This window comes from Ursus arctos, unplaced genomic scaffold (genome assembly GCF_023065955.2).
Source record: "Ursus arctos isolate Adak ecotype North America unplaced genomic scaffold, UrsArc2.0 scaffold_33, whole genome shotgun sequence".
In the NCBI taxonomy this organism is placed as follows: Eukaryota; Metazoa; Chordata; class Mammalia; order Carnivora; family Ursidae; genus Ursus; species Ursus arctos.
In genome coordinates this window covers 9,115,625-9,142,474 of record NW_026623019.1, presented here as the reverse complement: position 1 = coordinate 9,142,474, position 26,850 = coordinate 9,115,625, and the positions used below count along the sequence as shown (strand labels likewise).

Below are 26,850 nucleotides of genomic sequence, written 5' to 3'. Positions count from 1 at the left end.
TGCATGCTGTGCTCCCACCAGACAGAGCCCTTCCCTCCTGCAGACTAGTGCTTCCCTGATCTGGAACTTTCTTAAAGCCTTTACAAAAAAAAAAATTATTCATTTTAGAGGGAGAGAGAAAAAGCACAAGCAGGAGGGTCAGGGAGAGGCAGAGAGAATCTCCAGCAGACTCCCCACTGAGCGCAGAGCTGACCCGGGGCTGGATCTCACAACCCTGAGATCATGACCTGAGCTGAAATCAAGAGTTGGATGCTTAACCAACTGTGCCACCTAGAACCCCCCCTTTTTTTCTTTTTTAAAGATTTTATTTATTTATTAGAGAGAGACAGCCAGTGAGAGAGGGAACACAAGCAGGGGGAGTGGGAGAGGAAGAAGCAGGCTCCTAGCAGAGGAGCCTGATGTGGGGCTCGATCCCAGAACGCCGGGATCACGCCCTGAGCCGAAGGCAGACGCTTAACAACTGAGCCACCCAGGCGCCCCTAGACCCCCCCCTTTCTTAAAGCATTTTTACGTTACATTGGAATCGTCTGTGTGTGTCATCTCTCTACCTCCCTGAAGATAAGCTTCCGTCTTACTCATGGTTTCATCTCTCGCTGACTCTAGTTGAGAGCCTTCAAACGAATAGGTGTGGAATGATCTTGGAATGGAGTAAATAGAGGGAAGAAGGGATAGCGGTTACAGGAAGTTAGTATGGGTTTCCCAAGGACAAGCCTTTCTTAAACTCACCTGGTTTTCTTTTTTTTTTTTCCTTTCTTTTTTTTTTTTTTTTTATCAGTTAGTTACTGGAGAGTTTGAGTAATATCGTCATTAGGGGAGACCAGGATAAAACCAGGTGTTTGAGTTTCTTAGGATCCTTTTATGGATAAGTTGGAGAAATACAGACTTGATTATCATAAGATGCATCAATGTGTTGCAGGCGGATTACCATTTGACTTTGTACAATTCACTGCCTTGCCAATGCTATTCTCATTTTCCCGTCAAGGTGCTAGTTAGGAAAAGGAGAGTTTATATTTTTTAGGGGGAGATGTGAAGGGGTGGAAGGTACAGGGTCGGTTGTAGGCAGGAGCGTAGGATAAGTTGGAAGCATAACCAGGAGCTACGTTTCTTTGAAGTTGCATGTTTTTGCACAAAGATAAATCCACTCTGTATTTTATTTTTTTTAACATCCATATTTGTTTTAATATGAAAGTATCTTAAATTGTCATAAGATAGTTTTATAGCCCTTCCAAAAGGAAACGGTGTCTTGGTTTGAGAGCGTGGTCTTTGGTAAAGTAAGGTGGATCACGTTTGCGTCTGTCTCTGTGTGAGGATGTCAGAAATCAGGATAGAAGAAGGTTTCTAAAAGTCAAAGGCAATCAACATGAACAAATATATAATTCAATTCGACTGAATGCGATGTCCTTATTCCTGGTATAGGGGAAAAATGCGTGTTTGTGGAATGGCGAGACCTGGGTCAATAGCAGCTCTTGTGAAGAAGATTGAAAGTTTGAGCCAACCTCTTGGCATGGTTGGTCATCTCCAGCAGCATTAATGACACAGCATCGAGAACAAAGGAGATAATCATGCCATTGTTTCCTGCACTGGACAGGCAGCTTCTGAGGGTCTGCTTTCAGTTCTGAGCTCTACATTTTAAGAGGGCCACCAGGGAGTAAAATGGCCTAGAAACTATGTTCCTACCAAAGATAGTTGAAAGGCTGTGGGGTGGGAAGGAGAGCAGACCAACTTCTCAGAACTGGAACTTTCAGACAGACATAAGAGCGTTTTCTTCTCTGTCAATGAATTCAAGATCTTTTTTTCTGTGTGTTCACAAAGAAAATAGAGATATTTATACACTCATTACTGGTTACTTTCTTCTACCAAATGCAGCATGTATGTAATTTCATGTTTGTATTTCTATATCTATATTATTCTTTCCAATGGCTGCATAGCATCCCATTATATGAATACACCCCTTATTAAAACCATCTCTCACTATACTCATTTTGGTGGTTTGCAATTTCTTAGTATCATGAGCACCAGCACTGTGATGAATATCTGAGATATTCCCATCACCGTGTACTTGTCAAGTTATTTCCTTAGGACAAATTCTCAGAAATGGAATAGCTTGCTCAAAGTTGGTCTTTTTTTTTTTCTTTCTTTCTTTCTTTCTTTTTAAGGCCCTGGGTACTCCCTGCCAAATGGCCTTACCAATAGAACTGGACGTGTTAAAGAACTTGGATTACCCCAAGTCAGAGATGTGCAGAAGGGATTTTGGCAATGAGTTGTATGTTGGACAGGGGTCTAAGATCCCTTTAAAAAGGTCACGGAAGTTTTTACCGGGTGATTGTTTTATCTAGGGTGTCCTGTTTCAGTCTTAGAGTCTTTAAGGAAAGTAGTGCAGACTTTTCATCAAAAAGCACCATAGAAACCAACCAGTGAAGAGAGGCGTGTCTCAGGCTGCACCTCAGTGGACCCCTTGGCACATGGAAAAGAGATTGCATCATGTACTTTCCTCGCTTGGTTAAGAGAAAACACAAAGCAAGCCTGCACACCGTAGTTCTGTGGCATAAAGTCATTTCCAACAAACCAATGAAATGTTTTGTCAAAACTGTATTTTTATTTTCTGACCTTTAATAGAAAATATTTTTTTGTTTATATATAGCCCTCCTCGAAGTCTCTGTTGCCAGGAAGCTAATTCTGTTATCCATATCCCTAATATGGCTACTTTGTCTCTATTTCTGTTCTTTGTGCATTGTGTTGGGTCTTAAACTGTGACTATTCTATTAACTGAGAGCTCTGAATAGCCATTGTGTAACTGGAGTGCTATTCTGTCTGTGTCAGTTCCATGCATTGTGTTCGAGAATAAACGTGCTGTTTGATTTCTGAGGGGACCTCTCTCATTGCCACTGCTAATATGATGTTATTGAAAAGATAAGCCAAAGAATAAACCTCAGAAGCGCTTGGCATTGTTGAAACATAAAATCTTTCAGTTTAGGATTATGTGATTATATATCTATATGTTTCTGTAGTTGCAAACAGGTGGTAGAACTTCAAGTCTTATCCTTGGGCTTTAGGTGAGAAGTGTCCATGAAACTGAATCCAGAATTACGTTTGTGCATGCTTTGCGAGGGAGAAGTTCTTTTTTTTTTCTTCTTCTTAAAATCAAAATGTCAAATTAGTTTATGGTCCAGAGAGATGCGGGGCTCTGACCCACCCAAATGAATTCAGCCCCAGTATCTTGTTGGATCACTAGGAAATGATGTCAACGCCTAGACCGGGGCAGGGAACTCAGCAGTGCTGCACGATATTTGTCAGAGACCTGATAGAAATCAGAGGTTCTTGTTCTTTCTCTTATCTATAACACGTGGAGTCTCTGAGCTCCTAGAGGACACAGTCTCTGTTTTGCTCATTCTTCGGCATCTTAGCTTCTCACCGCTGACCCAGTGTTAACAAAATGTGCCCTTTCTTTGTCAAGGTAGAAGTCTTTAAGCTTTTTAGACCTTCCCACTCATACAAAACAGTTTGAACACATGTCCCCCAAATCAACACTGAACTCTGAATTATACATCTGCATGTGTCTGCACTGAGGACGCGTGCTCAGCTCTGTGTTAGACTGATCGTATAAAACACGTGAAATGTAATTTATGTAATTTTAGCAATGCTAAAATAAGAAAGATGAAGAGCACTGTTTCTGAATGTATTGATAGCCGTGATGGCTTCATATTAACATTAGCTAATATCCAAAAGGGTACACTGCACACTTATTTCTGCTCCTTCCTACTTTTGGCCTCTTCATAATTCAGGCTCGTACCCAGCTCTGGTGTTTCATGGCTCCCCTCCCCCCTCCTAATACCCTTTCAGCCCGTGGCTTCACTGCTAACTTCTCCTTCTCTGTGCTTCATTCAGATTCTCTAGAATCAGCCTTGCAATTTGCCTGTTTTGCCTTATCTAGTCAGGTCAACTTGTGTGAACCTCTCTGATAAACAGTGTTTGTTTTGGCTTCTCTCGGCAGGTCCGCTCTGGTCCCCACACGTCGCTGGGACAAGTGGGAGACAAAGTCACTTGGCACAGGCACAGCTGTCGGGCAGCAAAGAGTGTGGGTGGGACGGCTTCACCAAGGAGGGGCTCGGTGAGGCTGGAATGGTGGCCCAGCCTTCCACAGATGTGGCGGTGGGCATAGAAGAGACACCAAACTCTGCTTCCCTTCTTTTTCCTTCGCAAACGCATGCCTGCATTCTTTCAAAGGTCACGAGGCATATTCAGCAAAGTTTTTGCCATTGAAATAAAAGAGAACTGGGGACATTTATTCCTATGAAGATCTTCCCGACCTGCCCATCCACCTGTCCTGTGCAGGGCCTACTGGGGAGAAAATGGTAGCCGCTCCATCTTGAAAACTTAACCCATAGTTCTTGCCAGAGCAGAAATGGTTTCAGGTTTGCTCCCATTCGGCCTCGTGCAGACCGGGGTTTAAAGATCTCTTGTGCAGAACACAACTCATTTCTTCTGCATAGATGAAAGCCAACAAGGAAAACTCGAACAGCATGTCCTGGTTTGGAAGGGGCATATACGTGGAGCACAAGTTTGGGAATGTGAAACCCATTTATGCACCGAGGGGGTGTTTTCTTTTGAAAAGAACCTTCGGGGTCCCTTCCTTGTAGCACTTGGGTGCAGAGTTGCCCCCTCTAAAGCTGTGGCCACTTGGAGCAGTGCATGAGCTTGTCAGAATCAGATCTCTTATGAGTATGTTCCTGCAGTGTAGGTGGTTGCATGTGTTCTAGAACTTGAAGTGACCAAGTGGTATTGAATTGAGAGTTCATTTTTTTAAAAGTGCCTCAAAAGTGTCCAGCAGGAACAAAATTTACAGTCTTTGAAGGAGAAGGAGAGGAGAGCACTAACATTTATTGAATGCCTAAGTTCAGCATTTTCATTCTTTGTTGTATTTCATTTTCATGCCCCTATTAGGTAACTATGATTATTCCCACTTTACGGAGAGGAAAATAAAGCTCAGAAGTTGAAATTTGACTAAAACCACAGACTAGTCCGGTGTGAGGTAGAAGGGGATCCCATGTGATGATAGCTTACATTTCTTTTAACGAACTACATGCCAGGTGTGATGGTGTGCAGTTCGACGTGTGTTATCTTGTTCTCGGCACAGTCAAGCCTCAGAGGTTTGTTGTTGTTTTTTTAATTATTATTTTAGAGAGCGAGCGAGCAGGGAGAAGGGCAGAAGGAGAGGGAGAGAGAATCTCAAGCAGACTCCCTGCTGAGCGGGGAGCCCTACCTGGGGCTCGCTCTCATGACCCTGAGATCGTGACCTGAGCCAAAATCAAGAGTCAGATGCTTAATTGACTGAGCTACCCAGGTGCCCCTAAGCCTCAGGGGTTTTAAAAATCAGTCTTCCAAGACTGTCTTGAGACCAAGGACAAACATTATTAAAACATTGTTGGATTTCTTTCTAGTCCCTTGCATATATTTTTTGTGGAATCCACTTCATACCCAGTTTTCACTTAACTATGTAAAACAAGCATTTTCTCATCTTCATAAAATCTTCATAAACATGAAATCTATGTAATAATTTAAGTTTCTGACTTTTTGCTATTATAATAATGGAGCAGTGAATATAGGTTACTAAATCCGTGGGCGAGGGGGAATTGAAAACATTTTTCCTTTATGTATATTATTAGAAGCAACATTATAGGGTCAAAAGTTATATTTGTTTTTAAAACTGTAACCACTTTAAAAGACCTTGATACATGTTGCCTTATTGATTTCTCTTAACTATGGGAGCAGTATCCGCCCCAGGGCAGTGTGTGAGTGAACGCCCATTTCCCTGCAGACCTAGCCCCCTGGGGGCGGGACAGGTGGTCCCAGCAAGGCTCCATCCAGGACCATCCCCCCTGAGAGGCACAGGGGACATGGGAGGCTGCTGGGGCGGAGACCTCACCTCAGTCTGCCTGACACCCAGCCGTTTCCAACTGCTAGATGCACCCTTTACTGTTCCTCCTGCCGCCCATCCATTGTGTCATGTCCGTTTCAAAAAGCATAACTTTTTATCTCTGTTTTATTCATCATTCTTACTTCTATCCCCTCAGTATGTCCTCGTGCTTTTCTTTTTCTAATAGTATTTACTTAGGGATCCTTAGAAGAGATGTACAGTTAACTTTTTTTATTGGATTTTATTTAATTATTTTTTATTGGATTTTATTTTATTTTTTAAGATTTTATTTATTTGAGAGAGAGAGAGCAAGAACGAGCAAGGGAGGGGCAGAGGGAGAGGGAGAAGCAGACTCGCCGCTGAGCAGGGAGCCTGACGCAGTGCTCGATCCCAGGACCCTGAGATCACGACCTGAGCCGAAGGCAGACGCTTAACCGACTGAGCCGCTCAGGCACCCCTTTTATTGAATTTTAAATCAACTCCTGGATTTATCGTTTCTATTTTTTTTAACGCATTCACTGTTGCTGAGGTGTTTCGTAGTAATTTTTCTAACAGATGGAGTTGGGTGTTTTTCTTCACTGGATATGTAGTTCACTTATTGTAATTACTCAGGTCTTGCTTGCATTTATCTTTGCGCTCACCTTGGCCAGATGCATAAGATTTGATCTGTGGGGTTTCTGTTTTGTTAATTCCCCACCTTCCCCAGGCCCAAGTGTTTCTGTTATTGTCAAAGCAGTCTCATATTAGGATTTATGTTTCTTGGAAACAATACTTATTTAGGAAGATGGTTTCTTTTCCTCTATGTTATTGGGCTTTTTTGTTTAAATGCCTAGTATTTGTCTGATGGTTTTGTTTTAATCTGTGCTTGGAGTGTGGTCTGCTACTTTGAAGAATGTATTGAATTCTTTATGTAGTACTAAATATATATATTATTTGGTATAAATATACACAGTAAATTATGTATGGTATTTGGCATAAATATATATAGTAAATTATGGACGTTTGGAAAAGATGTATCTTTATAAAGTTCAGTTAGACTTCATTTTAAAAATCTGCACCTGAGGATGCCTGGGTGGCTCGGTCAGTTGCGCGTCTGTCTTCAGCTCATGTCATGATCCCGGGGTCCTGGGATCCAGTCCTGAGTCAGGCTCCCTGCTCAGCGGGGAGCCTGTTTCTCCCTCTGCCTGCCGCTCCCCCTGCTTTTGCTCTCCCTCTCTCTCTGACAAATAAAAAATCTTTTTAAAAAATTGGGCAGACCATAGAACAATATTTAGAGTAGGATCCATTTAGAAAAAAAAAAATCTGCACCTGTATTTTAGTTACTGTGAAAATGTGATGTCCTTAGCGTGCCCTGAATATGAAGGCTTGCTTTCCTAGCAGGGGTGACAGTTTTGAGATCACAGAGTCTTGCTGGCTGGCTGTACTGTTACGTAGCGGACGCAGCCGGGTGTAGACCTGTAGTATAGACAGAAATCAAGACTCAGGTCCCTAGAAACCTGATGTGTGACCTAGACCCTGTCCAGGATGTGTTCTGATCAGCAAGTTAATCTGTTAGAGGAACTTTTATCACTGTAAAAGGCAGAAATGATTTTCTTAAAGCTTTTGAATCCTGCTTTACCCTACTTATCATGAAAACTGAGCACTGGACACTTAATTTTTTAAAACCATCTGCCTCCATTAATTCAGATTAATAGTCACATATACTAAGCAACTAAAGATTTGTACTTTTTCTAAGTTTTTAGGATATATAGAGACTAGATTGGGTTGCTTTTCGTGTTAGTAAAATTGTTGAAGACTCCTTGGCCTAGTTCTGCAGAAGACTTCATACATGTTTAATGTCTGCCTAATATTTAGTAATGATTTAAGTTTCGTTTCTTTTTTTTTAATTTAAGTTTCTGACATTTTATTGTGGTAGTTAGTGGGGCAATAAATGTTTGTGCCTAAATCTTTGTCAGATTGTTTTGAACATTATTTCTTTAATGTGTGTTATTAGAAGCAAAGTGACTGGGTTAGAAATTATAAAGTTGTGTGTGTGTGTATATGTGTGTGTATACGTGTGTGTGTTCATATATGTGTATATATGTATATGAACCATATATAGAAATAGTACTAAATAACTGTAACCACTCTAAAGACTCTGGATGCATTTTGCCAAATTTCTTTCTTTTAAATGGGACCAGTGTCCACGCCATGGCAGGATGGAAGTATCTGGCTCCCACCTAGCCCCTGGGGGTGATCTCGGTTCATCCCCCCAGCTGTGGCGCTCCATCCAGGACCAACTCTTGCTATGGGGTGTTGGTGTGAAAAGGTGGTGTCATGTGTCTTCTCCATGAGAAAAGGCATTGTTACCAAGACAAACAGTGGTGCTGGATACAGCTCCGTCCGTGCCAGAGCCAGAGAAAGTCTTCACTGGAGGGACTGTTGACAACGGCTGGAGGTCGGTAATGCAGAAGTTACCTAGTGTTCCTTTGGCAACAGGTGTTAGTGGATTTATTCTACCGTAGGAGCCCTTTAAAGAAAATTCCGAACACCTACACTGAAAAATAAAATAATAAAATAAGCCTTAGGAATGCACTACCTGTTAAGATTTAGCAAGGGAGAGCACATGTTGAACAAGATAGGCTGCCTTTTTTCAATTTAATAGATAAGGAAATACCTATTTGATTGCCTTTTCGATAAAATATTTTTAAGACAGACCACATTTTTAGCAAGGAAACAATGACCAAGATAGGCTCTCTGGTCCCCGGGCCCTTATAATCTCATGTAAATTTACACTTAGAGACACACAATTCTGCTTTTCTGAATGAAAGCTGAAATGCTGTTGGAACAAGTCTCAGCTGAGAAACTTAGATGCACAGAGTGAGATGTGTTTCCTAATTTATCAGGAAAATTAAAGACAGTTTTGTTTAAAAGGCACAAATTAGGGAGGGAGAAATAGGGGTTTATAGGAAAAACTTAAGTATTGGTAAAGACTCAGATTTTGTGCTTCTTGAAGACTCATAAAAAATCAAGTCCTAAACTCACCAAGTGATATTCTTCCCAGTTTACCTGTGGGCCAAGCTCAGAACAACCTGGGGTCCCTAGTGGAGCATGTGTGTCTGCTTGTCCACCAGGAGGTTGCTGGGAAGGCACGGGGGTTTTCCTTTTTCAGTCATTTCAGCTACAAATGAGTTGGAACTGGGAAATCAGTTTTTCCTTGATTTCGGTGTCTCTCGCTTATATATGTAATAAACAGTGATTAAAAATATATTTATGCTCTTTAAGAGGACATATATGTCTTAACTGGAACTTATTGAAAGAAATGTGAAAACATCTCTGTATAATGAATCAAAAGAAGACATAACATGTGAAGCAGCAACGAAACAATTTTTATTTGAACAGCGAGCAGCTCACCCATCCCCTCCCCACCCGCCCTTGCCATTGCCAATCTGTTCTCCATCTATGAGCTTGGTTTTGCTTTTTTTGTTTTTTGTCATTTAGATCTCACATATAAGAGAGATCACATGGTATTTGTCTTTCTCCTTCTGACTTATTTCACGGAGCGCCCTCTAGGTCCATCCGTGTTGTGACAGGTGGCAAGGTCCCATTCTCTTTTATGGCTGAGCAACGTTTCACTGTATACATGTGCCACGTCTCGTTTACCCATTCATCCACAGAGGACACTTAGGTTGTTTTCAGATCTTGACCATTGTCAGTAATGCTGCAGCGAAATGAGGCTGCAGGTGGCTTTTCAAAGTAGGGTTTTCATTTTCTTCAGATCAAGACCCAGAACTGGAATGACTGGATCCTGCGGTAGCTCTACTTTTAATGTTTTGAGGGAACTCCTTACTGTTTTCCAAAGTGGCTGCACCACTTTTCATTCCTGCCAGCAGTGCATGAGGGGTCCCTTTTCTCCATAGCCTCCGCAGCACTTGTTACTTCTTGCCTTTTTTTTTTTTAAGTTTATTTAAGTAATCTCTGCACCCAATGTGGGGCTCAAACTCATGACCCTGAGATCAAGAGCTGCACATTCCACCAACTGAGCCAGCCAGGTGCTGGCCCCACTTCTTGTCTTTTTGGTATTAGCCACTCTAACAAGTGTGAGGTAACATCTCAAAAACATCTCATAAACCATAATGAGGTTTTAGTTTGCATTTCACTAATGATTAATATTATAGAGCATCTTTTCATGTATGTGCTACCCATCTCTGTGTCTTTGGAAAAGTGTTCAGCGCCTCTGCTCATTTTCTGATTGGTTTTTGGGGTTGTTTTGTTTGCTACTAAGTTGTATGAGTTTTGTTTTTTTTTTAAGATTTTATTTATTTTTTTAAAGTGATCTCTGCACCCAACATGGGGCTTGAACTCACAACCCTGAAATCAGGAGTCACACGCTCCGCGAACTGAGCCAGCTGGGCGCCCTGAGCTGTATGTGTTCTTTATATAATTTGGATATTAGCCCTTATCAGATACGTGATTTGCAATTATTTTCTCCCGTTCGGGAAGTTGCCTTTTGATTTTATTGATGATCTCCTTTGTGGTGGAGGAGCTTTCTAGTTTCATTTAGTCCCACTTATTTATTTTTGCTTTTGTTGCTTTTGCTTTTGGTGTCCGATTCAAAAAAAATCATCGCCAAGACCGACCTCAGGAGTTCTGTGGTTGCAGGTCTCAAATTCAAATGTCTAATCTATTTTGAGTTGTCTTGTGGTGTAAGATAGAGGTCCAGTGTCATTCTTGCTCATGTGGCTTCCAGTTATCCCAGCACCATTTATGGAAGAGACTGTGCTTTCCCCATTGTATTCTTGTTGTCTTTACCTTATATCAAATGCGAATTTTTAACATACCAGTGCATTCTTTGCATTCGTACATTTTGCCTGATGAGGTGACAATGGCTGTTTCTGGTAGAATGATCTTTTCATCTTTCTGTCTTTATATTAGAAACTTTCTGAAATCTGATTTCTTGTTGGGCTTGTACAAGGTGAGATTGTGTCAAGTGGCATATCTGTTTAGGAGTTGCTTTATTATTTTTTTTAAAGGTCTATTTATTTTAGAGAGAGTTTGTGATGGGGGGAGGGACAGAGGGCGAGAGAGAACCCCAAGCCAAGTCTGTGCTGAGTGTGCAGCCCGACATGAGGCTCGATCCCATGACCTAAGCCAAAATCGTGACCTAAGCCGAAATCAGGAGTCGGATGCTTAACCAGCAGAGCCACTTAGGTACCCCACCCTTTTTCTTTTTAAGTTGGCCCCTCACCCAGTGCGGGGCTTGAACTCACGGCCCTGAGATCAAGAGTTGCATGCTGTGTGAACTGAGCCTGTCAGGCGCCCCAGGGTTTGCTTTTTTATTCTTTGCAATTTCACCAAACGTTACCACAATATATGTCCTAACACAGTAAAGGTTAGTTTTAATAGGAAATTAACTTTTCTAGCATGTTTTGAGAAAAGTATTCGAGCTGGTATAAATGTTAGTTACTGGCAGGGTGGAAAAGAGTCTGACTTGCAGACTTCATGATGCCGGCGTGTTGCTCTGATTGGTCAGGTGTCGCCTTTATGTCCTAGATGAGCTCATGCCATGACCCAAGGACAGTCTTTACAGTCGAAGAATAAAAAGTAACTTGTAAATGTGGAGAGCCTAGGTCAATAAGTTGAAATTGCTGCTTTACCAGTCTTCAGATTTATGTAATAAATTAAAAACCAAGAGTCTGTGTTTCGTTTTGGTTTTTGTTTAAGCTAGAAGTAACCTAAGCCCTTATTGGTGGTGAGGGCGGCAGGGATTATAGAAGCCACAGGTGTTGTTTTGTTGGCGTTTTAAAGAAAATGTTAAAGTGGCTGACAGGGTTCCCTAAGTCACCCCCCTACCCTGAGACGGATTGATCTTTGCTTTAGAAATCCTGAGTGAAAAGACTGAGGAATTACCCCCTTGGGGTAAGAATGACTGATGGAGGAAGGCCAGGCTCCTATATTACACGGTAATGGAAATACATACGTACCTTGCAAATGTATAGTATTAGACGGGGTTGACTGTAGATGAACAACGTACTTCTCTTTCTTATAATTGCAGGCAGCTTTAATTAGAGACTCAGAGTCTGGCTGTGCCCACCCGCCTGTGCTCCATGTTTCCGGGGTGCTGGCCAGGCTAACCTGGGTCTTCTTTAGAGTGGGAGGAGTCGTTTTGTCCCGCTAGGACTCACGGATCATCACCAGCATGGACTGGCTTGGGCCCTGGACTGCAAATGTTTGCAAGGCCCACGCAGCCCCGTTCTTCTCTTGGGGAAGGTAACGGGAGGTCTGTGCCTGTAATACTCCATAAAGGCAGAGGAGCTGGAGGCTGGTGGGCGGGAGGGGTGCCAGCTGGCTCTCTTGGAACGCCAGAGCCTCTGCTCTGATAGTTAATGAGCTTGAGAGAGCATTTCCTTGGCGAACTTTACTGCTTGACCCAGTTGACTGGGGCACTCCGGGGAAATGGGCCTTGATTCCTGCTCTTACTTCCCAAGATTGAAATCTGGCATTTATATGATTGTTAATATTGAAATGGGCACCCGTACGACCTTATGTTCTCAACTAGGAAGAAGCCAGTATATTTTGAAATTCTTTGTTGAAAGTACACTCTCTTAAAAAAAAAATAGTACGTTTATTTCAAATTGAAACCTGTGTGTTTTTGCTTTGTCTTTTACATATAATAGAACTTGATTGAAGTAATTTTTATTTTCATGAGGCATAATCAAAAGCATCTTCGATTATTCTGGATTTGGGGAAGGCCCACATTTGCTAGGCTTTATCTTTTTTAAAAGATGAAGATTTCTCCCATCTTGTTTGGTGAATGAGAGGTATGGGTATTTGTCTTAAATGTTACAAATTATTTCTTTTTTTTTTAAGATTTTATTTATTTATTTGACAGAGAGAGAGGGAGAGAGCACAAGCAGGGGGAGCAGCAGGCAGAGGCAGAGGGAGGCGGGGCTCAATCCCAGGACTCTGGGATCATGACCTGAGCCAAAGGCAGGTGCCCAACTGAGCCACCCAGGTGCCCCATAAATGTTACAAATTATTTCTGTTAAAGCAGTCAACAGTACTCTAAAAGACAAGGCAGCGGCTGGTAGTGGGTAACGTCTTCGAAGTTGCATAGTAATAACCTTTAGTCAGGTTTACAGTATTTGGGAGGTACATGTTTTCAGTTTATGGATGGAACATTAAAGCACAGAGAAAGTGCAGTACCTGTCTGAGGAAAGTCACGTGTTTGGTGACCAAAACCACACTCATTCTCTTTCATGTAATAAACTAATTAAAGAAGATAGTGTTCTAGTTAATAGCAAGGAATAGCTTAACAAGTGGTTCTCAAAGTATGGCCCTTGGGCATCGGTATCGTCTGAGAGCTTGTTAGAAATTAAATCCTCGGTGGGGCGCCTGGGTGGCACAGCGGTTAAGCGTCTGCCTTCGGCTCAGGGCGTGATCCCGGCGTTATGGGATCGAGCCCCACATCAGGCTCCTCCACTATGAGCCTTCTTCTTCCTCTCCCACTCCCCCTGCTTGTGTTCCCTCTCTCGCTGGCTGTCTCTATCTCTGTCAAATAAATAAATAAAATCTTTAAAAAAAAAAAAAAAAAAGAAATCCTTGGGGGCGCCTGGGTGGGTCAGTCCTTAAGCGTCTGCCTTCGGCTCAGGGCGTGATCCCAGCATTCTGGGATCGAGCCCCACATCAGGCTCCTCTACTGGGAGCCTGCTTCTTCCTCTCCCACTCCCCCTGCTTGTGTTCCCTCTCGCTGGCTGTCTCTCTGTCAAATAAATAAAATCATAAAAAGAAAAAAAAAAAGAAAAAAAAAATTTAAATCCTCGGCCTTACCCTGGATCTGCGGAGCAAAAGTCAGGAGGCATGAGTCCAGCAGTTTGTGTTTTTGAAGCCCTTCACACACGTGTGATGCACTCCCAAGTTTGAGAAGCATGGCTTTGCTGATGTCGTTCTAAACGCTCGGAGTCGCCAGGGTGATCCGCCCCCCAGGGGTCTGAGGGCAGACAGGGTGGGGGGCAGGGGTCAGCCTCCTCCGTGGCCCTGGCACAGACAACACACACACACATACACACACCACACCACCCCCACCCCCACCCCCACCCCACCCCCACCGGACCTTCCTACTGAGCTCAGTGCTTCTCCCTGGAACTGTAGTTTTACTTCAGACACGCGGGACAGGGGAATAAGGATCCAGTCCGGCTCGTAAAGCGTTAGATGCCCTGTTCCCGACGGAAGGTGCTTGGTCAACAGCTGTTGAATGAAAGTCTGTGTCATCAACACCAAGACTGTATCCTGTCCTGTCGAGCTCATGCATGCCCTTCTTCCGCTCTCTGTTTGAGACAGTGGTTCTCAGAATGTGCTGCTCATTCCCTCTGACCCCAGCCCCACCATCCACCCCGCCCGCAGCAGCAGCAGCAGCAAAACCTGGAACTCCTTAGAAATGGACGTTCTCAGGCCTCAGCTCAGACCTAGTGACTCTCAGCCTCAAGTCGGAACCAGCCATCTGGGCTCTGATGGTTTACACTTTGGGTTCTGATTTATGCTTCGATTTGAGAACTGCTGGGTTTAGGTGCTTGAGTTTTTTGTTTTGTTTTGTTTGTTTTTAAAGATTTATTTATTTGAGAGGGAGGATCCTGAAGCTGTCTCCCCACAGAACGCGGAGTCCGACGTGGGGCTCGATCCCAGGACCTCGGAGCTCAGGACCTGAGCTAAAACCAGGAGTTGACCGCCTAACCGACTGAGCCACCCAGGCACTCCCATTTGGGTTTTTTTAATGGTACCTTTTGTTATAATTTCCTGGGAAAGTAAAGATGTTTGGCATTTCGACTTTGGGGATAAGAGCGCACTGCGGCTCAGCGTGGCGTCCTCCATAGCACGTGACGGCGTGCTGTCAGCCGATCATTACCTGCTCACACGCCCTTCCTCACTCAGGGTCCAGCGAGAGGCCTCCTGTCGCCTCATCCCCAGATGTGGTCACTTGCTCTACAGAGAGCTGAAAGAGGATAGAAATACTGGAGGGTATGGAACTTTCCATCCGGGGGCTTATGGTTTAAAAGGCAGAACTGAGCCAAGGGGGTAAGCTCATCAGAGAGAAAGCGTTTGCTGATCTGGTCACACACACACACACACACACACACACACACACACACACACGCACTCATTCATTCACCTTTTGTTCTCTTTGCTTTAAGTTGGAAATGTTCTTCCTCCTTTACATAAAATCTAGATACCAAATAAGGAAGTATACTCTGGACGACTGAGTACCCCTTATTCCCTGTGCAATCTCTCAAGTGTTACTATTTTTTTTGGCCATGGAAGGTAAAAAAAAGTTATGTTTATTAATAGCATAGTGCACATGGTCACTTAACTATCTTAACTATTTCACTTCTGATGAATCCTAGAAGAGAAAAGCTCTTTTCTTGAGCCCTCTATATAAAATTTAAAAAATTAAGTATATTTTAATTTTTCCCCTGGGGTAGTATCACAGTTTAAGAATATATCTGACCATTGATTTTTAAAAATACATACATACATAAACAGCTAGCTTTATACCTTGTTACAAGATCATTGCAAGTTTTTAAGGAAAAATCAGGTATGACAATTGAAGAGAAAATACCCATGACCAAGTTGGACTGTTCTTTACCGTATCAAGAAATTGTACGTGGATGTTTATGGGAGAAGTTATTCCAGACCCTACCAGTTTTCTGTCAAAAAAACAAAACCAAACTGATGTTACTCTGGATAACTATTTTCTCCCACCTCTGTGTAACGTTTAACTTGTCTTTGTAATGTAGGCTTGAGCTCTGCTAACAATTTCATCTGTAAGTTGACAAGCCTACACCAGGGGTGGGCACCTCGCAGAGCAGAAACATCCCTCTTGGGGTTTTACCTTTGTATCTTGATTTAATAGAATGTCTGCAGCTGACAACAGGAGGAATGGGCTATATTCAGGTGTGTGTGTGTGTGTGTGTGTGTGTGTGTATGTAAATATATGTATATATTTTATATATATACATATATATTTATATGTATATTTATATACGTACATAAAATGTCAGCTAAAGCAGGACGTTCACCATGCAAGCCTAGAAAAACAGGATTCGGTGAGGTGCAGTTTGGCAGGGCAGGCACACTGAAATGGGGAGACCAGAGGCCTAGACTTGGAGGTGTTCCTAGTCCAGCACATGGACTATACCAGGCAGCTCCCCCCTAACTTCCTACCCCCAGCCTGGCTCTACCGTCTCGGGTCTGGTCCAGTGCTCACCCAGCATGCCCAATTATTAGCTTGGGAACATGGTAACTGGGAAAGCATGGTATTCACTTGGGTATCTTTGGCTGTGAGGATCAAATCCAACTTCAGGAGGGCTTTCTCCAGATACTGAAGTACCCCAAAGAATCCAGGATCCTCAGGGAAAACCTAGGATCAAAGACAGAAAGCACAGGGAAGTTGGAGGACGCTGTGTGCTGTCTTGACTGCTCTCAGCTTCAGCCCCCCTTTCTGCAGACCAGCTCTGTCTGCTTCTGGCACCTGCCCGGCAGCTCTTAAGCTGCTGCTTTGAAGCCCTATGAGAGAAGCATCGTGCTTTGCATGGGTTGGATGTCTTTATGGGCCCCATGAGGCCGTGGCTGGGTGAGATGTGTGTGTACTGGGAGGCACTATGAGAGAGTCACCTCTGACCCTGTAGCTGGGTCAGAAAATTCCAAAGAAGGGAGTAGTTGATGTGGAGAGGACAAAAGCATTCCCCCCACGCATACCATGAACATGTTACTGTGGGTTTATTCATTAACTTCGCTCTAGGGGAGGAATCATCTTTGGCTCCAAGAAAATCTGGATCTTGGACCTTCTGAAAAACCTAGGGCCAGACTGGGGAATCAGGGTCACGGTGACAGTGAATTTTCCAAAGTGACTCCACCCCGTGAGGCCTCATGGCTGGGAGCAGGTGATGCCTCCACGGACACCTGTCTCTCAGCACAGACCCCGTAAACAGCCCTGGTGGTGAGCAAGGCTTAAGTTCACGGCGAATGCCTGCACGGTGGTAACGCCTTCTGAATCTCTGCTCTAGGAGCCTTCTTTACGCTGCATAACATTCTGATCTGATGGAAATTGATGAATTTGACCCAGTACTCTCCGAAAATATATATGGGTTACTGGATGTTAATCCTTTTGGCTTCAGGAGTTCATTTGGTCACTCAGTTGTTAATTCAAATTGGGAATGAATCTTGGTACATAAACTCGGGGGGAAAATGTACTTCTCTGAATCAGCGTATCTGGTGGTAGCAGAAAGGTCACCCTTGGGTCGCTTTCCCGTACCGCCCTCCCAAGATGGCGGCATAGTTCCAGGCCCCTGCTATTTGTCGTGAAGTCAGAAGGCCCCCTGGGTCCTCTCTTCACACTGATCCCTGCTGCTGCTGGGTCAGAATTGAGGCTGGGGAGGACTCTTTGTCACAGGAGGAGTCCAAGCTCTGCATCCTGCTGTTCTCTCGGGGCCCCTGCGTGTCTGGGGGTGTAGCCAGCGAGCAGGTGTGACGTGACCCTCTGCTGCTCCAGGTTTCGCACTCAGCTCTCATTCAAAAATCTCTGAGTCTGGGGGGATTGCTCTCTGCTCAAGCCATGTCCTCCTTAGGAAAGCTGGCCACAGCCTCCCTGATGCAGGGAAGCCAGAGCCCTCTAGCCGCAGGAGCGAGGGAAGTTGAGAGAGACAAACACACCGAGAAGCCTCCTGCCCCAGGGTGGAGACCATCCACGCCTGGCCAACAACCAGGCGGTGAGTCGGCCCTGCCTTCTCTGCACTCAGAAGCAACGGTCCCCCGCGGTCAGATCGCCACTTGGAGGCATCTCCTGCTCTTCCTCATGGCTCCAGGTTTGTGGGTGGCTCTCCCTGCTCCAAACCGGGTGCATAAAGGCATTTGTTGTTGGGCCGTTTCCAAAGCCAGTTTGGAAACCCGTTGTTCCCAGAACAGTAGCCTCCCAATTCCCAAGCATTTTCCATACGTCTTCAGTGAATTCATAAAAGTAGCAGGAGAGCTTTTCCTTTTCCCTTCTCTGGCGATGGGTGATTTTTAGTTCTGTTCATATTCCTATGGGGAAACTCACCTACCTGGCTCCCGCACATTGTGCACTCTTGTGCTCAGACTTTGCAGGCACTAGACTAACCGTGACTGCACACAGTTTCGCTGGTCAGCCACCATCCTTCGCAGCCACGTCATCGTCTGCCTGGCCCACAGCACAGCTACTGCATCGAAAAATAAAAACACTTGGGGGGTGTATGGGGGGGAGGGGATATATTTAGGAGTAAATCAAGGAGAACCCTATAGCAGATGGCAAAGTTTGCTCGCAGCATTAATAAAACCTGCCACCTGGGGCAACCAGCAGAGGACCGAGGACCTGTGAATGCCTCATCTAGAATTTCAGCCCTGACTCTACCTAAAATATTTATGCAGCAGTGCTCCTTAACCCCCGACCAAAGCATGGGCTCACGTGTATACTGTTACCGTAGACGTCACCAACGTCTGACCCGCTGAGGAACCTTGGAGTACTTGGAATGTGGGAAAGTAAACGGCCAGGGGGTGAAGTTTGTAGGGGCTGAGAGAGTGGCCTTGGTTCCTAAACAGAAATATTTATCTTGTGACCAGAATGGCTCTTCAGTGGTCAAGACCCATGACCGAGGAGGGAGAAGGGAGTTTACTCAGGCAAAGGGTGAAAGGGATGGTGTGGACGCTGGTAAGCTGGGGTACTAGTGGCAGAGAGATCGGAGTTACTGCCGGGAAAGAAATGTTGCTGAAAACACAGCTGGTAATAATTCTGTTCCCGAGTCTTTCGGTCTCTAGAGACGCTTTTGTGTTTTATGTTTGTAAACGTATCATACACACGTGCTGTGTAGAAGATTAAAAATGTTAATAATGCTTATCATTTTTTTTCTCTATTCATATTTGGTTTTTCTTTTTAAATTTTTTTAAAAATTTAAATTCAATTAATTCAGTTCATTTCATAACTTACTCAGTTAATGAACATACATTGTATTCTTAGTTTCAGAGGTACCTGTCTGGTTGTTCTAAACTTAAGGAAAGCACTATTTTGAAGGAAGAAAAAAAATGTCTAAAGTGATCTTTCTGGCAGTTTAGCATAAATTATACAGGTCACCCAGAGGTAGTCATTTGATATCTCACCTGAGTCTGGACTTTTGCTCCTTTTGACCTGACACATTGTACTGTATGGGGTTTGGTTTTGTTTTTCTCTGATAAATGGATAAGTATCATTCTCCTGAAGCAGGGACATAGAATTTAGATGCTGAGAGTGGATAGCATACGGCTGTTGAATGGTGTTCTGGAAGGTTTCTTAGAGAACCAAAGCCAGGCACACACAGGCAGTGTTAGGACAGAGAGGTTGGAAGGGTCTGCAGTCAGTTTATTTCTGGTGACCGAGCTCCGTGCAGATGGTGAAGCGAGGAGCGAGGGAGTAAGCGAGGGGAGGTACTTTCAGTGGTTTAAGTCGGTTAAGCTTCGGGGTGCGGCATGACCCGCACAAACTCTGCTTGTCTCCATGTGCCCTCCTGGTTTCTCCTCAGTCCCCTTCAGTCTGTGTCCTGTACCAGCACGACTGTAAGTTGTCCTCAGGGGTCACCGTTGTTATTAAGTTCAGCGACCTCTTGTTAGTGCCCCACCCACAGCCTCCAGCGTCACTCGGTCTCTCCGGGCTGGTGTTTCTCTCCACCCGCACTGCACGGTTGTTCTCCCCCTGTAGCCCCTCCTCTGTACCTCCTTCCTAGGTGGTTCTTCCTCTGTCTCCCTTGACCCTTCCCTGGGTCTTCTGTCATCACCCTTAGAACCTTCCTGTAGTCCTGAAACGACAGCTGTCACCTTCCTGGCGGTAAAAGGCTCGCAGGCAGTCCCCTTTCTCCACTGCGAGTCGTCCCGTCGACGCAGCGTTTGGTTACAAGATGGCTTTTCAGATTAGAACACGTGCACTTTGTCACCAAATCTACAGGCCTGGATGTGCTTAGACTCATCTCCGGGCTCCATGAGACGGCCCCTGGATTGCCGATGTATGGTTCACTCATTGCTGGTGGAATAAGCCCCCGGTGAGCCTCTCCGGGCAAATAAAAATGGTGGTGTTAACAACAAAAAAATCTTATTACCTCAAGGCACAAAGGCATATAAATTTCAAAAAGCATTTGCAAAGCTAATCCAAAAAATACTGGGTTTGTAAATACCGAAATGTGGTCCGTGCAAGAGTGAAAAACTTAAGTCCCGTTCCAGCTGGACCACTGAGCTCAGTAAACACAAGACAGTGGACGGTGCTGTTAGGACAGTGTGTGAGGGTTAAATGGCCTGGAATGTGGGCCTTGTGAGGGCCACGGGCTCAGCTGGGCCTTGACAAGAGGGGAGAAGAAAAACTGTATCTTGCATGGGGAGTGATGGGTACAAAGGCAGGGTCTGAGGGTGTGTTCTCCAGAACATAGGAAGACAGCCTGATGAGGACAGACGGTATTTGTTGGAAGTCGGAGGAAGGTAAGATAAAGTGGAGCTGGGTTATGGAAGCGGCTGAAAGTCAGCGGAGGGGTTTACATTTAACAGAAGAGAGCATTATTACCGCCGTGGGTCGGATGTAAGAATGCTAGGTTTGGAAGTTCGAAGACCACCCAAGTTTAGATTTGGAGGCTTCCTGTAAGGTGGGGTGGGAAGGGCTCCTGTTTCTCGAGCCTCTTTTGTATGCCAGGCCCGTGCTCTCTGAGATCTGACTTTTATAGTAACCTTAGGGCTAGATACCCTTGTTTGCCGTCTTACACAGACTGAGCTCCGCGGAAAGGTGACTTGTCTAAATTCTGCAGAGCTCCTGGGCCAGGATTTAAGCCCAGGGACATCTAACTTCAAAGCACAATGAGAATGGAGACCATTTTAGTCCATTCTTCATTTTGCAGACCCAGGCGAGCCGGGACTGTTGAGGGTGACACAGGGAGCAGGAGGATGGAAGCAGGTGCTCTGCAGGAGAGCCTGGGTGGGCAGGATCTGTGGAGATAGGCCAGGCTCGAGGCTGCAGTTGGGGCAGCTGGGGTGCCATAGCATCTGGCATGAGGCACAGGGCAGTAGGACATCCCAAGGGAAAGGGGTGCTGGACTGATCTCACAATGACGGGTGGCTGGAAAATAATCCCACAGTTTGAATCCCAGGGAACTGCCGCGCACAGAGAAAATTGTCGGTGGAGCTAGTTTTCCAAGAAAGGCCATATGCGTCCTGTGGGGTGGTCTGACTCTGAAATGACAGGGACCCCAAAATACAAAAATGTGAGCTGCCTTCTGTACATACTGACCAATACATGAACAGCGTGAAAGTTAAAGGTAGAAGTCTGGGAGGAGGGGATGCCTGGGTGGCACAGCGGTTAAGCGTCTGCCTTCCGCTCAGGGCGTGATCCCAGTGTTATGGGATCGAGCCCCACATCAGGCTCCTCTGCTATGAGCCTGCTTCTTCCTCTCCCACTCCCCCTGCTTGTGTTCCCTCTTTCGCTGGCTGTCTCTAACACTGTCCAATAAATAAATAAAAAATCTTTAAAAAAAAAAAAAAAAAAAAAAGAAGTCTGGGAGGAACCAGCCCTTGTCTTGGAAGGGATGGGGACATACCCCAAGAGCGAGCAGCTAAGCTTGTCCCAAGAGCAAAGGACACCCCCGTTTGCATCATCTCCTAGGCTGTCGTTCTGGGCCATCCCTTCCACCTGCCCGACCCGCACCCTCCATGGGAAACGACTTTACTTTGATTTCCCCACTCCATAGCCATCTCCAGGAGTTGGTCCCCCTCTCCTGCAGCTCCCAGCCCCATAAGGACACTGCTCCCCCACATTTCCCTCACCAAGATTCCTCTTCTTCCAGAATGATCGTCGCACTGCTGGCAGCCTGCTGAATGGTTGAATCGCCTCCATCTTCAGACCACGCGAGGGAGATTGTCCGTGGCGCTAAAGCACTAATTGAGGTAAGGTGTACTTGTTTCCAAATGGCTATCGTGTTTGTGTCCTTTACCTCGGCTTTTTGGAGACCTTAATCCATTCTTTCCCCCTAGCTTTTATGCGCTCATAAGCCTTTCGGAGTGCTCTTCCTCTGCGAGTGTATAAGGGGACAGAAAAGACTTTTATAGGATGAAATACGAGCAAGGTGCTTGGCTCTGAAGAATAAAGTGGAAAACGTATTACTCCTCAGATGAGATCAGTAAAAGTACCCTAGTTCCATAAACACAATATGCATAGAGGGGATTCTATTAGAGAACCTTAATAGATTGAAAGGAGAATTATTAAGTCCACTTGAAAAAAAATGCAGACACTTCAGTATTAATATATTGCTGGCTTTATTCAAGTAAAGAGAATCTAGAAATAGGGAATTTAAAAGGAAAAATAAAAGCCTGTTCTTCCATTTCCAGAGATAATCCATGGTAAGATTTTGATGCATTACTTGTAATATTTATTTTACGAATATTGGTATTGATGGGTGTCTGTGTGTGTTGTGTGTGTGTGTGTTGTGTTAACTTGTCTGATACTTGCAAACAGGCTTGCTTTATACCAGGGTCTGTCCCAAGCACTTGACATATATTAATTTATGAATTCTCACAAGCTGGTGAAGTGGGTTTTTTGTTATCCCCATTTAAACGTAAGAAAACTGAGGTGCAGAGAAATTAAATGACTTGCCCGTGCTCACACAGCTGGTAAACCCACTTAGAAGTTGAACCAGTCAGGGGATGCCTGGGTGGCTCCCTCGGTTGGGTGTCTGTCTTTGGCTTAGGTCGTGATCCCAGGGTCCTGGGATGGAATCCCATATCCAGCTCCCTGCTCAGCAGGCAGCCTGCTTCTCCCTCTCCCTCTGCTGTTCCCCCTGCTTGTGCTTTCTCTTTCTCTGTCAAATTAAAAAAAAAAAAAAAAAGAACTTCAACCGGTCAGATAAGGAAGTCCATGTGAATGGGCTTTTTTTTTTTTTTTTTTTGCATACCTCTTTTCCTTTAAGAAGATGCTTATTCCGGGGCACCTGGGTGGCTCAGTCAGTTAAGCATCTGCCTTCAGCTCAGGTCCTGATCCCAGGGTTCTTGATTGAGTCCCTTGTTGGGCTCCCTACTCAGCAGGGAGCCTGCTTCTCCGTCTGCCTCTGCTGCTCCCCCTGCTTCTGTTCTCTCTTTCTCTTTTAAATAAATAAATAAAATCTTAAAAAAAAAAAAAAAGAAGAAGATGCTTGATCCTCAGGGCCCCTCCGTGGCTCCGTCAGTAAGCATCTGCCTTCGGCTCAGGTCATGATCCCAGCATCCTGGGATGGAGCCCCATGTTGGGCTCCCTGCTCAGCGGGGAGCTTGCTTCTCCCTCTCCTCCCCACTCATGCTGTCTTTTGCTATCTCTGTCGCTATCTCTATCTCTCTCAAATAAATAAAATCTGAATAAAACAGATGCTTGGGGCGCCTGGGTGGCACAGTGGTTAGGCGTCTGCCTTCAGCTCAGGGCGTGATCCCGGCATTATGGGATCGAGCCCCACATCAGGCTCCTCTGCTGGGAGCCTGCTTCTTCCTGTCCCACTCCCCCTGCTTGTGTTCCCTCTCTCGCTGGCTGTCTCTCTCTGTCAAATAAATAAATAAAATCTTTAAAAAAAAAAAAAGCAGATGCTTATTCCTCTCTTTCTATGTCATCATTTTACGTGTGTGCCGTTCACTCACATGGTGATGCACTGGCTTCCCTACCCTGTCTCCTGTTGTGCGACTTCTGTGCTCACGCATGATGATATCCCGAGGACATCCTGCTCTGGGTGGCTTGGCTGAGTCAGCGGGAATGTGGGAATGTTCTGTTCTAGTTTTTGATTCACTCTGCTAATGGTCTTCTCTTACATTCTGACTAGTGGTATATGGAAGTGCCTGGTGACCCTAAGCCCTCAGCATGGCAGTTAGAAATTTGAGGAAGTTTGTTTGCTTCTTAGAAGATTCCAGGTGTCCTTGTTGAGGTCCACATTCTTGCCTCTAATACTCTTAGCCGTGGCCTCTGCCTGGTTTCTCTCTCTCCACTTCAGTCCTTTGTCACAAAGGAGTTGCAGGACGGTGGGTAAGAAGAGCAGGGGCTCTCGAGCTAGATGCCTGGGTTCAAATCACGGCTGTACTACTCTGCCTCAGTTTTCCCGTCAATAAAATGGAAATAATACTAAAACCTCTCTTATAATGGTGCTAGGTGACAGTTGATGTAAGGTACTTGAGAACAGTGCCTGACTCTGGGTATGTGCTCAGTTAGTTGTTGGCTAGTACTGTCTTCCAGAAGCCCATGCTCAGGGGCACCTGGGTGGCGCAGTCGGTTAGAGGTCCAAATCCTGATTTCAGCTCAGGTTGAGATCTCTGGGTTGTGAGATTGAGGTCTGCATCAGGCTCTGCGATGAGCATGCAGTCTGTTTGAGATTCTCTCTCCCTCTGCTTCTCCTGCTCATGCTCTCTCTCTCTCAAAATAAATAACCTTTAAAAAAAAAAAAAAGGTCCATACTCAGATGCCTGGGTGGCTTAGTTGGTTAAGCATCTGCCTTCGGCTCAGGTCATGATCCCAGGGTCCTGGGATTGAGTCCCACATCGGGCTCCCTGCTCAGCGGGGAGTCTGCTTCTCTCTCTGCCTGCCTCTCCCCCTGCTTGTGCGCACTGTCTCTCTCTCTGACAAATAAATAAATGAAATCTTAAAAAAAAAAAAAAAAAAAGAAGGTCCATACTCCTATAATTAAGGAAAAGGTTATACTTGTTCGCAATGACATGTGATTTTTCTCAGATTTGTAACTCACAGTAATATCTAACATGCTACATTGTTGCGTCGTTAGTGTTGACACTGTGAGCAACCCAAAGGTGACACATAGCGATCCCTGCCTCAGCGGCTGCTGCCACATCACGGGTGACGAGGAGACAGTAATAACAGGCGTGCGAAGTAAGTGGAATGTGAAAGTGCTTTACGAGCTCCCAGAGCACTTTCCCACGCATTACTTCCCGGAGCCTCGCGACAGAGCCGTGAGCAGCTGGAGCAGCTGTTATCTATCAGCCTTGCTTTATAGAGGAGGAATTAAGCGACTTGCTCACTTAAGCTCATGGAAATGGTCAGGGGTAGAGCTGGGTGTATACCCAGGCTTTCTGACGATAAATCCTCATTCTTGGTGCTTCATGACCTAATGAAAAGCTGAGGGAGGAACAGGTGTCGATACCCAGCTCTAGAATGTGCTAGAAAAGGAAAGAGCAAAGTGGGATGCCACCTGGGTTGAGGGGGAGGCAGGGACCCAGTGAGGAGAGGGAGGCAGAGGAGGCGGGAGGGGGCTTTCTCCTGGAAGCAAGGAGGGAGGAGGGAGGGAAGAGATGAAGGGTGTAGACTCAGATGCTTTGACTTGGAGAGGACTATTTGAGGGGGCTCAAGACTTAGGACCTGAATGTAACTCCTGAATGGAGAAAGAAGAGGGTATTTGTTACGATTAAGAGCAGTGGTTTGCAGTTTTTGATTTGAGAAAGAGGAACTATTCAGAGTAGCCCTGGTGCGACGTGAAACAGGGAATCCAAAGGGCTGCCAAAGACCTTTGCGGCACAAGAGGCAGGGCCCAGATAATGTCACCCAGAAGTTGAGTACTGCAGTGACCATATTTATACACTCTTGTCACACCGTGCAGGGTGTTTTAATGAGTGGATAAACAAGCAATGGTTCTCAGTTTTTGGTTCTAGAAACCTTGTTGGGGTCTGTGCTTATCCTCAGGCAATGGGTACGTGAAGTAGGGAGAGGGTAGATGATTTCTTAATCTGTGAAATGAGGTTTTAGACTACATAGATGCTTCTAGAAGTCCCTTTCTACCACACGGTTTCCTGATTCATCTTCAGTCTACACTGAGTCTCCTGTCTGTGACCCCCTCTACTAGACAGTTTAGCCTTTTTACGTTATGATCTAGATACTTTCTTTGCTTGCTTACCTTACTGCCCTAGGCAACGTATATGGACTATAGAAAAACTAAAGATACGTAGACAAAAAAAGACATATTTAACATGTATAATCCTACCACCATTAAATACCACTGTTAATGTTCATCCAGAGGATTTACTGTATGTATATGCCTCCATAGGGTTTTTAAATATAAAAACGCAACTTGCCTTTCTTCTTTTTTTAAAAGATTTATTTATTTAAGAGAGAAAGAGAGTGTGAGCAGAAGGGCATGCACACAGGCACACGTGCACTCACGCTTGTGCTCTTACACACTACTTGCGGCTGACCCTGTCTCATTCAGAGAGGCAGTGCCCAAGAGAGAGCCCCAGAGCAGGCTGCTTGGGTCCGCCTGGCTTCCGCCTTCCCCAGCTCTGTGCCCTGGGACCCCTTCACCTCTTCCTGCCCTGGAACATCACAGTCGTCATCATAATAGTCCTTCCTTATCTCAGAGCCGTTGGGAGGCGTAAATGGGGGCATTTATGCAAAGGTCTTAGAAATCGACCCCATGCACAGAAGTGCACATCAGTGTTTCACTGTCCTTGTCATTTTCTGGTTCTCAGAGAGTGCTGTCCTGTCCAGCCTTGGTCATTCTGTCCGGCATTCTCCATCTCATAATTCCCTTTTATCGGCTTTGAGACTTAGCAGTATGTAATTATTTTGCCCTGATTTACTTTGTCCTGTTTTCTTCGCTAGGCTGTGGCTCCCTGGGGACGGGGGCTGAGCATCTGTTGTCCACAGCTAGGTTTCTGGTGCTTTGCAACATTTGTAGAAAGAATGAATGAATATCAACCTGTCCGACCACAGACTGCATAGACACCTACATTGTGTTATTCTTGTTTTATGGTTTTATTTCACCTTTTTAAGTATTTCATCTTTGTGAAACTTAATTTGAAGTATGGTTTGAAATACAAATGCAAATTAATCTTTCCCCATATGAAGTAGCCAGTTGCAATTTTTGTCTTTTTTTTTTTTTTTTTTAAGAGCACTCCAACCCAAATTCTATAGGGACTCTGATGTTGTTTCTTGT

At 44.9% G+C, this 26,850-nt stretch overlaps 1 protein-coding gene across 1 annotated transcript in view; it reads left to right on the top strand.

The window, feature by feature from the left end:
- Positions 1–26,850, top strand: part of KANK1 (KN motif and ankyrin repeat domains 1) — a 168,176-nt gene that overhangs the window by 45,894 nt on the left and 95,432 nt on the right. The window contains exon 3 of the mRNA XM_057305551.1: positions 21,751–21,850. The gene's annotated coding sequence lies outside the window, so the exon portion shown is untranslated. The remainder of the gene's footprint in view (positions 1–21,750; positions 21,851–26,850) is intronic.